Genomic DNA, 9,061 nt, shown 5'->3' with positions numbered 1-9,061 from the left:
ACTATAAAAATATAATGACGGAATATTCATTTTCCCCTGTTGCTATTTTTCACAGTATTGTACACAACCATATCCTGCATTGTCCTGCATTTTCGTGGACAGATTATTCATTCTCATCCTATCTTGGGCAAAGTTCTTACATAGGTTTATAAAGTCTAACGTTTAATTTGTCAGTTTTTATAAAATTTCCCCTTTTTGAATTTACCTTTGAGTTCGGTATTTTTGTTATGCTTTTTTATAACCGTCCAGAATATTCATTTTCTAAATAATCCCTCCCTCTCCCCTTCTCAGATCAATTGACATCTCCATACTCTCATTTTTCTAAATGATGGTAAGTCGAACATAAAGTGGTAAGCGAAAGATCCTTTATATTCGATTGAGAAAAAATGTTCTGTAGGAATCAGGAATAGAATTTCTGACTCGAAGAGCATCGTTAGTATTTTTGATAAACAAGCACCAATAATTAAGTACTCATCCTTCTTTCCTAGCGATAACTAACCCAATAAATATTTTTAGAAATTATGTTCTATGTTTCTATTGAAAATATATCATGACATTTGGATTTCCGTTGTTTTCCCCCAATTCTGCAGTTCGTGAATTTTGTTCATATAGATTGGGCTCAATTGATTTTCAAATTAATTAGTTTGCTTGAGTCAACAAAAAGTTTGCTATCAAAAGCAAAATGTTTTCCAATAGTATTTTCTTTAAATTAAATTTTCATTTTTTTTTTATTAGCCCTGTTTTCCAATTTTGAAACCCTGAAGTTACCCAGGAGTCGGCATCTATGGGTAAATAGGTCAACTAAAACATATATTGTTTATTACTATAAAGAATTAAATGTTGAATCCATTAATAAATGTATTATAATACACACTCATAAAAAGTAACAGGCTTAAAGTTAATACACCAGAAGCGCGTTTTGGCTACATATGATTCACCAGTGGAGTTCGAATCAAAAGTTGAAAGGCCAAGTCAAAAATGAAAAATTGAGAAGATCACTGAAAACCAGGAATTCCAAAAAGTTAGTGTCAAATCAGGATATGGCTGTAAAAAAAACTTGTATCTCGAATGATTTTAACGTTTTATTAAAAGTAAATTTACAGAACTGAACGTAACATTTGTATTGAATGTCAGCCAGTAGCACGGACAACTGTGCTGGTGATTCCCTCAGGAACGAAACGTTACCCGCATCGACCCAGTGGTTGTAAAAAATAATCAAAGATATACAAGGTTTATAATTTGATATGACAGATACATGTTTCGTCTTCTATATCAATGATATGCAAAAATCCCTGAGCTCTTTGCAGCCTTTAATATAAAAATTAGGAAATGTGGTCTGATTGCCAATGAGACTACTATCCACCAAAGTTCAAATGAAGTGGATGCAAGCAATCATAGGCAACCATACGGCCTTCAACAATGAGAAAAACCCATACCGTATGGTCGGCTATAAAAGGTCCCGACATGCATGAAAAATATGATACAATTCAATTGAGAAAACTAACGGCCTAATTTATAACAAAACAGTTTACGAAAAACAAATATGACAGACATGAACCAACGACAACCACTGAACTACAGGCTCCTGACTTGGGATAGACACATTAAGAATGTGGGGGTGTTAAACATGTTTTTGAGCGCTCAACCCTCACCTAACCTGGGACAGTGGTGTAACAGTACAAATAAAAACAAACTATAAAAATCAGAGTACTTATACATCCCAAAAACAAAAAGACACTAAGTACAATCTGAGAGTACTCGAAGTTACTGACAGCTAGTTCAAAGCCAATAACAACTAATGAAAAAAATCATGTATCTAAGACTAAAATATCAATCAGTACACATTCAACATCCAATGGATTTAGTGTAAAGAGAAAAACATGACCTTGTGCAATGCCAAACTATAAGTATCGACAGATTGTAGTACCGTGAAAGTGCATATGTGTATTATTTAATTCAATTAGGTCACATTATGAGATATCTTAAAGAGATAATTCTATAATAAAAATCTTGAAATTTAAAAATCAATATATCTATCCAATTGTTTGGTCAGACTCCATGTTTCTTTTTTCAAAACGAAAGGAGAAGATATGATAAGGGCCCTTTTTGGTTCCAATATAAAAAAATTCAAAAAGGAAAAGTGCTTCAAGTTTGTTTATAAACATTTGAGAAAAAATGAAATAGAAAGATGAGATTTTGTCGAAGTTTTCTTATGAAGTGTTATCAGTTTCAACTTGATTATGCCAAATACTGAGTGTAAAATCGACAAAGATTTTCAAACACATTTAGACCACGGAAACCAATGACGCAGGGCTCGACAGAAACTCCTACAATATGATATGTACAAAATAATACATGCAAGGAGAGAGATAATCTTGAAACAACAACAAATACGACCCGAATAGTTTTTGCATTTGACAATAACATACCAAATTGGATACGAATATTCACGATCCTGGGAGTTTACAATAAAATTGCGAACAGTACCACTTGTATTGATCCAGGATTTCTATACCTTATACGACGGATCTAAAATCCGTGTTTATCAGGGATTTTCTTTTTCAACAATATATAGCTATCACAAAGGGCACGTTTTGATTCTAGGATCTGTTTTTAATCTTCTTTGTAAAAGTGTCTTTGAAATGACATAAATGTATAACGATATCGTTTATTATCTGAAAATTTATGATTGTCTAATTCCCGGTTGATTCGAATGGTGTGTGATGCATGCATATCAGGAGAAGCTTATCCTGTCGACGCACCCGGTCTCGCTCCTTTTGGAGATTTCCAAAATTTTATATAGTTTTTTTTTCTTGATTTGTATATAATTCTTAATGAATTTATGAAATTTGAACATCGGTAAACGGCTGTCGCCTCTAATTTATGAGGAACTAAATGACATACAGTAAAGATTTTATTTTCACAAATAACACCTTGGACATGTTTATATGTATCGTGGGAAAGTTTCTATTATCTCCAAGCGAACATGTAAATTTTGGAAACTGTTTGATATATTATATATGTACATATAAGTACTAAGATATCACATTAATTGTGTTAGGTACTCTAAACAATTTTGATTCTTTGTTACGATTTCTCACACATTTCATGCTTAATTTGACAGAAATTTTCGCTAAAGCGATAATTGTGACAGAATCGAATAAATTTGTTTGATTAGATTGGTATGTCTCTATATATATAAGTAAGTTAGGAAATATATACAATATGATTTTGGCTTAAACAAAATTCTGAAAACTACTTATTTCGCCGTATAGTCTTTTTTTGAACTAATTATTTACTTATAAATTTTCATATTAAAAAGAAGTACTGAACATCGGATGACTGCAAGTTCTTGTGGATGGTCACAAGCACTTGTCTCAGAAAAAAAAATCACATCTCTATACCTGAAAGTGAGGTTAATGTACAGATATAGTTTTTTTTTCTTAGACAAATTCGTGCGTGTATGATAAATAAATGACAGGGAATTCAACCTCGCCGTAATAAATATGATATTGAAGTGATACAAATCAGTACACTCTGTTTTGTTGTTATATATTATATTAATATTTGTATATTACAGTTACATGTATATATAATTTTCATCCATTTGTATATCATTCTATTCTACTATATTAATAATAGTGCAGTGCAAGTACATGGAGGACACTCTTCTGTAAGAATTCGATTTTTCTAATAGATTGGATTTGAGTAGGCATTCGGCATATTTTCCCGCCAAACTTTCAATCTCTCAAGCAGAGTTATCGGTCCTTGAGAGAGAGCGAGGACCGATAACTCTGCATGGGAGATTGTAAACGTTCTTGAGATATTCTTCCGCATGCGTTAACAAACATTTTCTGTACGTGTGCATAGATATTAAAGATTTTTTACTTATATATATATTTCTAACGACAAAACATTTTCATATTATTAATTTATGTTCTAAAAAATATTTTTAGGAGTATCCATTGAAAAATGAATTTATAACAAGCGATAAGGAATGTTATTTTGCACTCGATAATGTCCGCGTATTTATCATGTTTACAGATCGGTTACAATCCCAACACGAAAGTTACGTAATGGAAATGTAGGCGACAGCAATACACCGGAATGCCCTCACGGTCATCCGATGTAAAAACCATGTCTATGATACAAAACAACCAAAGAAATGCACCTGCATTTAAGTTGAAACACAATTTTATTTAAACAATAAGTAAATGTATATACAAAATATAATTCGACCAAAAGATTGGAAAACTAATATATATATACATTTGTTTGTACCACAATTTCAATAATGGATTCAAAAAGAATATCCATACAACTTTAAAATATGTTTTTTTTTATTTAAAAATAAATAAATTTGGAAGTAAAGAATGTCAGATATGAAAAATATACCTGCCAAAGCCATTACAAGAGCGTCGTGTGCAAGACTAACAGCTTGACGTGACGACGGAAACTTGTCATTATGTCTTCATCTCAACAAACACCGGCTAATGATTCCAAATTCTTGAAAAAATATCAGAAATGTTTTGATAGCAATTCATATTTTATTTAATATGATACGGTTGTTTTGCTGAGAGTACTATTTTCTTTGCAATTTGCTTGCCTATAGCATGTAAATGATGACCAAATTGAATGTTGCACTACTCGTAGACAGACGATAACACTGAAATGTCGCCATAGTGGTGGCGTTTCTGATAATTATATCCATATCGGTGATTCGGCTACTTAATATTCTATAATTAAAATACTATGAACTATTTTGACACATCTGAACTCATGTTTATTCCTCATATGTTTGAATAACTATATGATATATTTAAATGTTAATCTTGGAAACATTTCAACTTTCGCATGTTATGCACAACACAATTATTCTGAACACATAGTGTTTGATACTTGTTCATTTAATGTTCATGCAAATGCATATCAATTTCGTTTTCTTTTTGTCCTCCGACAACTTCAAGTGTATGTGTCAGTAGTAAGTATCTTCAATAACATTAATGGTACCCATTTTACTGCTCCAGATGCGCATTTCAACAATCAATGTCTCTTCTTTTATATATGATCCAAAGTTTAATTGAAGATACCCCTCCCCCCCAAAAAAAACCCCCAAAGGTATGGCAAAACACAGACAAGGAATCAGAGACATGCATGAGGGAGATGCATTCCTTTATTTTAAATGATTTACAAAATTTTATAACAGCAAATTTATATAAAATGGACTTTCTTTTTCACTTTTCCTTGTATTAGAATTTGGTTTTAGGGGGTTATTTGGTGCTTGATAGATGACTGTGCAGATATACTGTCAAACGTCACAAAGTTATCAACAATTATCTAAATGTATAAAAATCTATATTTTGTTTTTGTTATTTTCGAAAATATTATTAATAACAAAAATAGACTATTACTCACACACATTGGTTCCTTTAAATTATTGATGTCCCTTGTATTATTACGTGTGTATGTTGACTGACCGACAGGTTGAAACGCCCGGAAAATGTGAACAGCATTCTTGTTATATAAAACCGAATGAAGTGATCAATGACGTTTAGTAAATGCTAGAGACTATAGACGTATTGAATTTGCGTCGAAAGTGGAAAAGTGTTGACAATAATGCATTTATAATGTTCCAATAGTAAAAATTTAAATACAAATACCGACACCACTTCGGTTGCTTTCAATTAATTTTTGGCAGAAATACTTAAAAACATGGAGTAGGGAATAGAAATGGGTATGAACAGATATGCCAATACGTGTATATTCTAGTTAATCCGAAGGAATGGAAATTTATCTATTCTTTTATTAATTTTTATTTCCAATTGATTTATTTATGAAGTGTTTTTCAAAAGTGTTTGAAAGAATAGATGCATGCTTAACGTCCAGCTTGTAATTTTTCAAGAGCTAGTATAAGTTCACTTGATTAAAATATGAAACCTGATTTGTGGAAGACTGATAAGCTGAATTACTATCGCATACCATACTTCTTCCCAGAAGGGCATGTCAATTTATTTTGACAATAAACTCAATACATCATAGACATATAAGGATTGGAGTTTCGTATGCCAAACGGGCGTTTCGTCTACAAAAGACTAATCAGTGACGCTCAAATAAAAAAAAAATAAAAAAAAAATACAACATGGCAAATAAATTATTGTGACTCCGAACCGACCAGTCTTCGCTTTTACTACCAAATTTCGAGTGTTTTGTTTAGAAACAGCAAATATAAATTTGTATTTAATGCGGCCGAGTCGGGAAGTGAACCTAAAACCTCTCGGAATGAAAACAAAAACGACAGAGCGGGACCACAGAGCATGAGAGGCGGTTCCTTCAAAGAAGTTAAACATATGAATAAAAGTGATGTAGGGTATGCGTCAAAGACATCTATAATAAATGTCAATTTGTTCAATTTCATGAAAAGCAACAAGTGGAAGTTAATCATTAGTTTCTAACTACGTGTTTTGTTTCAGTGGTTGTTCTTCTACTTTTTGCGTTTTCATTTTTGTATAAACCTGCAGGATTGCCGAATATTTAAAAAAAAAAATCTGTTACTATCGAATCCATGCAAAACATCAAACTATTCTTCCGTCGTCCATTAAATAATTTGTTTAAAATGTCCCTTTGGTTCTAAGGATAATTTGACCGGTGCCTATGTATTTTCATGTCAAAATTTTTGATTTTATGTCAATCTTGCTTTCTAAAGTAAATTCGTTAACTTCAGTAAAGCGATACAATGAAGCTGTGGAAGGATTGTATCATCTGTTCCAATTTTTATACAAAAGAGGGACGAAAGATACCAGAGGGACAGTCAAACTCATAGATCGAAAACAAACTGACAACGCCTTGGCCAAAAATAAAAAGACAAATAGACAAATAATAGTACAGATGACACAACATAGAAAACTAAAGACTAAGCAACACGAACCTCACCAAAAACTGGGGGTGATCTCAGGTGCTCCGGAAGGGTAAGCAGATTCTATACAAAGTTTTACTAGTTACAACAGAATTTACCCCGGTTAAGTAACCAAAACTTATATCAAATATACAACTTCTAAACCAATTAACACACTGATACATACTCCAGTGTTAGGGTACATAACTATACGTAAAGGCGACATGTACTGTCAATATTTGAAATAACATTTCCTTCTAACCGTTAGTAAGACTACTCCACGCGCTTGACATATCAATTAATCACTCGGTTAATTGATCGTAAACAACTTAACTTCCTAATTACGTTGATTGATCATCACAAAACGGCACGAAAAGTTCTAGGAGCGAATAAAGCACAAAATGTCCTCGAAGAAATTTGTAAGCATATTTCGTTAATCCTTCAAAATGTAACACTCGGAGCATCGTACGATCAGATGTTGTTTCTAAAAATATAGGAAAAACCAAGGTCACACTCACTGAAATTGTAGCGAATTTGAATCTTATAGTAAACTAAACGCCCTTATAGACAGTATCAACCTTTTTAAAGTCACACTGAAACGGCCGGGTTGACTTATCTAATTTTTTTAGATATCTGTTTTTAAATTAAATGTCACATTTTTAGAATGATTTAACATCTTTCATTTGCAGAGGTTATATTAAAAACTATAACATTATTTATAAAGTTTTGTATCTTGTAATTTTTAGGATTAATCTCAATTGGTTTCTTCTTACCTCTTTAGATCCAGTAAGTAAATGTATTGTTTATTTGTTAACTTTCAAGACTATGCGTTAACTATTTTTCTTTGACAGTTAAGTAAACAACGATAAATTAAAAATATGAGACTCGCAGAAAAGACGGCACGAACATATAATGAAAACTTGACCATAACTTTCACTAATGTTTGCGCTCGTATATTTTGCTTTGTACATGTTATTTTTCTCTCTTTCTTCGAGTGTTTCCAATTCAAAAATGCTCGCAAATAATTTCTTATACGATTGCAACCTACTGACCTTGAGCATATCTGCTGACTTTTCAAGTCGCACTTTTTTTAGCATAGGCATCAGTATTCTACGTTTATCTACTCTTTTTGTACCCTTTACCATGATAAGTAAATGTCGATGTCTTTTTAAAGTATACACGTAAAGTGAGTAATTGTTGTTGAATCGTTCCCTTCCCAATCGTTTAACATGTCTTTTCGTTGCTTTTCTTTGTCCACTAATCGAAATTAAAAAGGGGGATGGTTGAGATCTCCTTGACGCTGTTTTGAGTTCAAACCCCGCACGTTGCAGGTGCTTTTGACTTCGATCTTAATTGACTAGGATTGCCAGTTTTCCAATCAAAGATCGGTGGTTCTCTCCGGACACTCTGGCTTCTTATAGCCAAGAGTGCTGAAAGTGGCGTTAAACACAAACAACCAACCAATCAATCAATCAATCTGAGAATCCAGTCGGCAAATCACAAAATAAATATAGGTTGTATATATAATTATCATTTCTTTACACGTCAAAATATGGTTTCCTTAAAAATAGTTCTGTTTCTTAGAAACGAATTTAATTGACTTCAAAAGATAGATAGATAAATCCGAATTAACGAAAAATGGCTATCTTATAACATGTAAAATGAAATATTATATTTGATTATTATACATAGAAGTGTTGTTTGAAGAATAGACAAATCATACCTTTATAAGGAGTTGACCTCAAAAGATGTGTATGATATATTTATCAGTAAAATATGTACTTGTAGGAATGCACGTCCTTGAATTTCTAATCTCATTTTTATATGTCTCGATATTGTTCCATGGTGTCAATTGATTTGTTTGAAATCCAAATACGATTGAATTTTTGGTTTTGTTATACTTAATTTACAGTGGCAAATATTTCAGCAATTACATAGTAAGGATGAGAACAAATTCACAATTAATCCAATAGGTATGTTCTGAATAAGGTGGACCAATCGGAATGAATTTTAGACTGCCACCCGGAAAAGAGGGTCTGTGGTATATGGACAGTATTTTTTTTTCTTGCAACAGACCACCTACGGAACCCTCTTCAACAATGGAGCTCCTTTTCGAGATATTTAATTTTGAACAAATTGCAGGAAAAGGATGACTCGGACTTTTACCTT

Source organism: Mytilus californianus, unplaced genomic scaffold, assembly GCF_021869535.1.
Source record: "Mytilus californianus isolate M0D057914Y unplaced genomic scaffold, xbMytCali1.0.p SCAF_2, whole genome shotgun sequence".
Classification (NCBI taxonomy): Eukaryota; Metazoa; Mollusca; class Bivalvia; order Mytilida; family Mytilidae; genus Mytilus; species Mytilus californianus.
Note: the sequence above shows the minus strand (reverse complement) of the source record.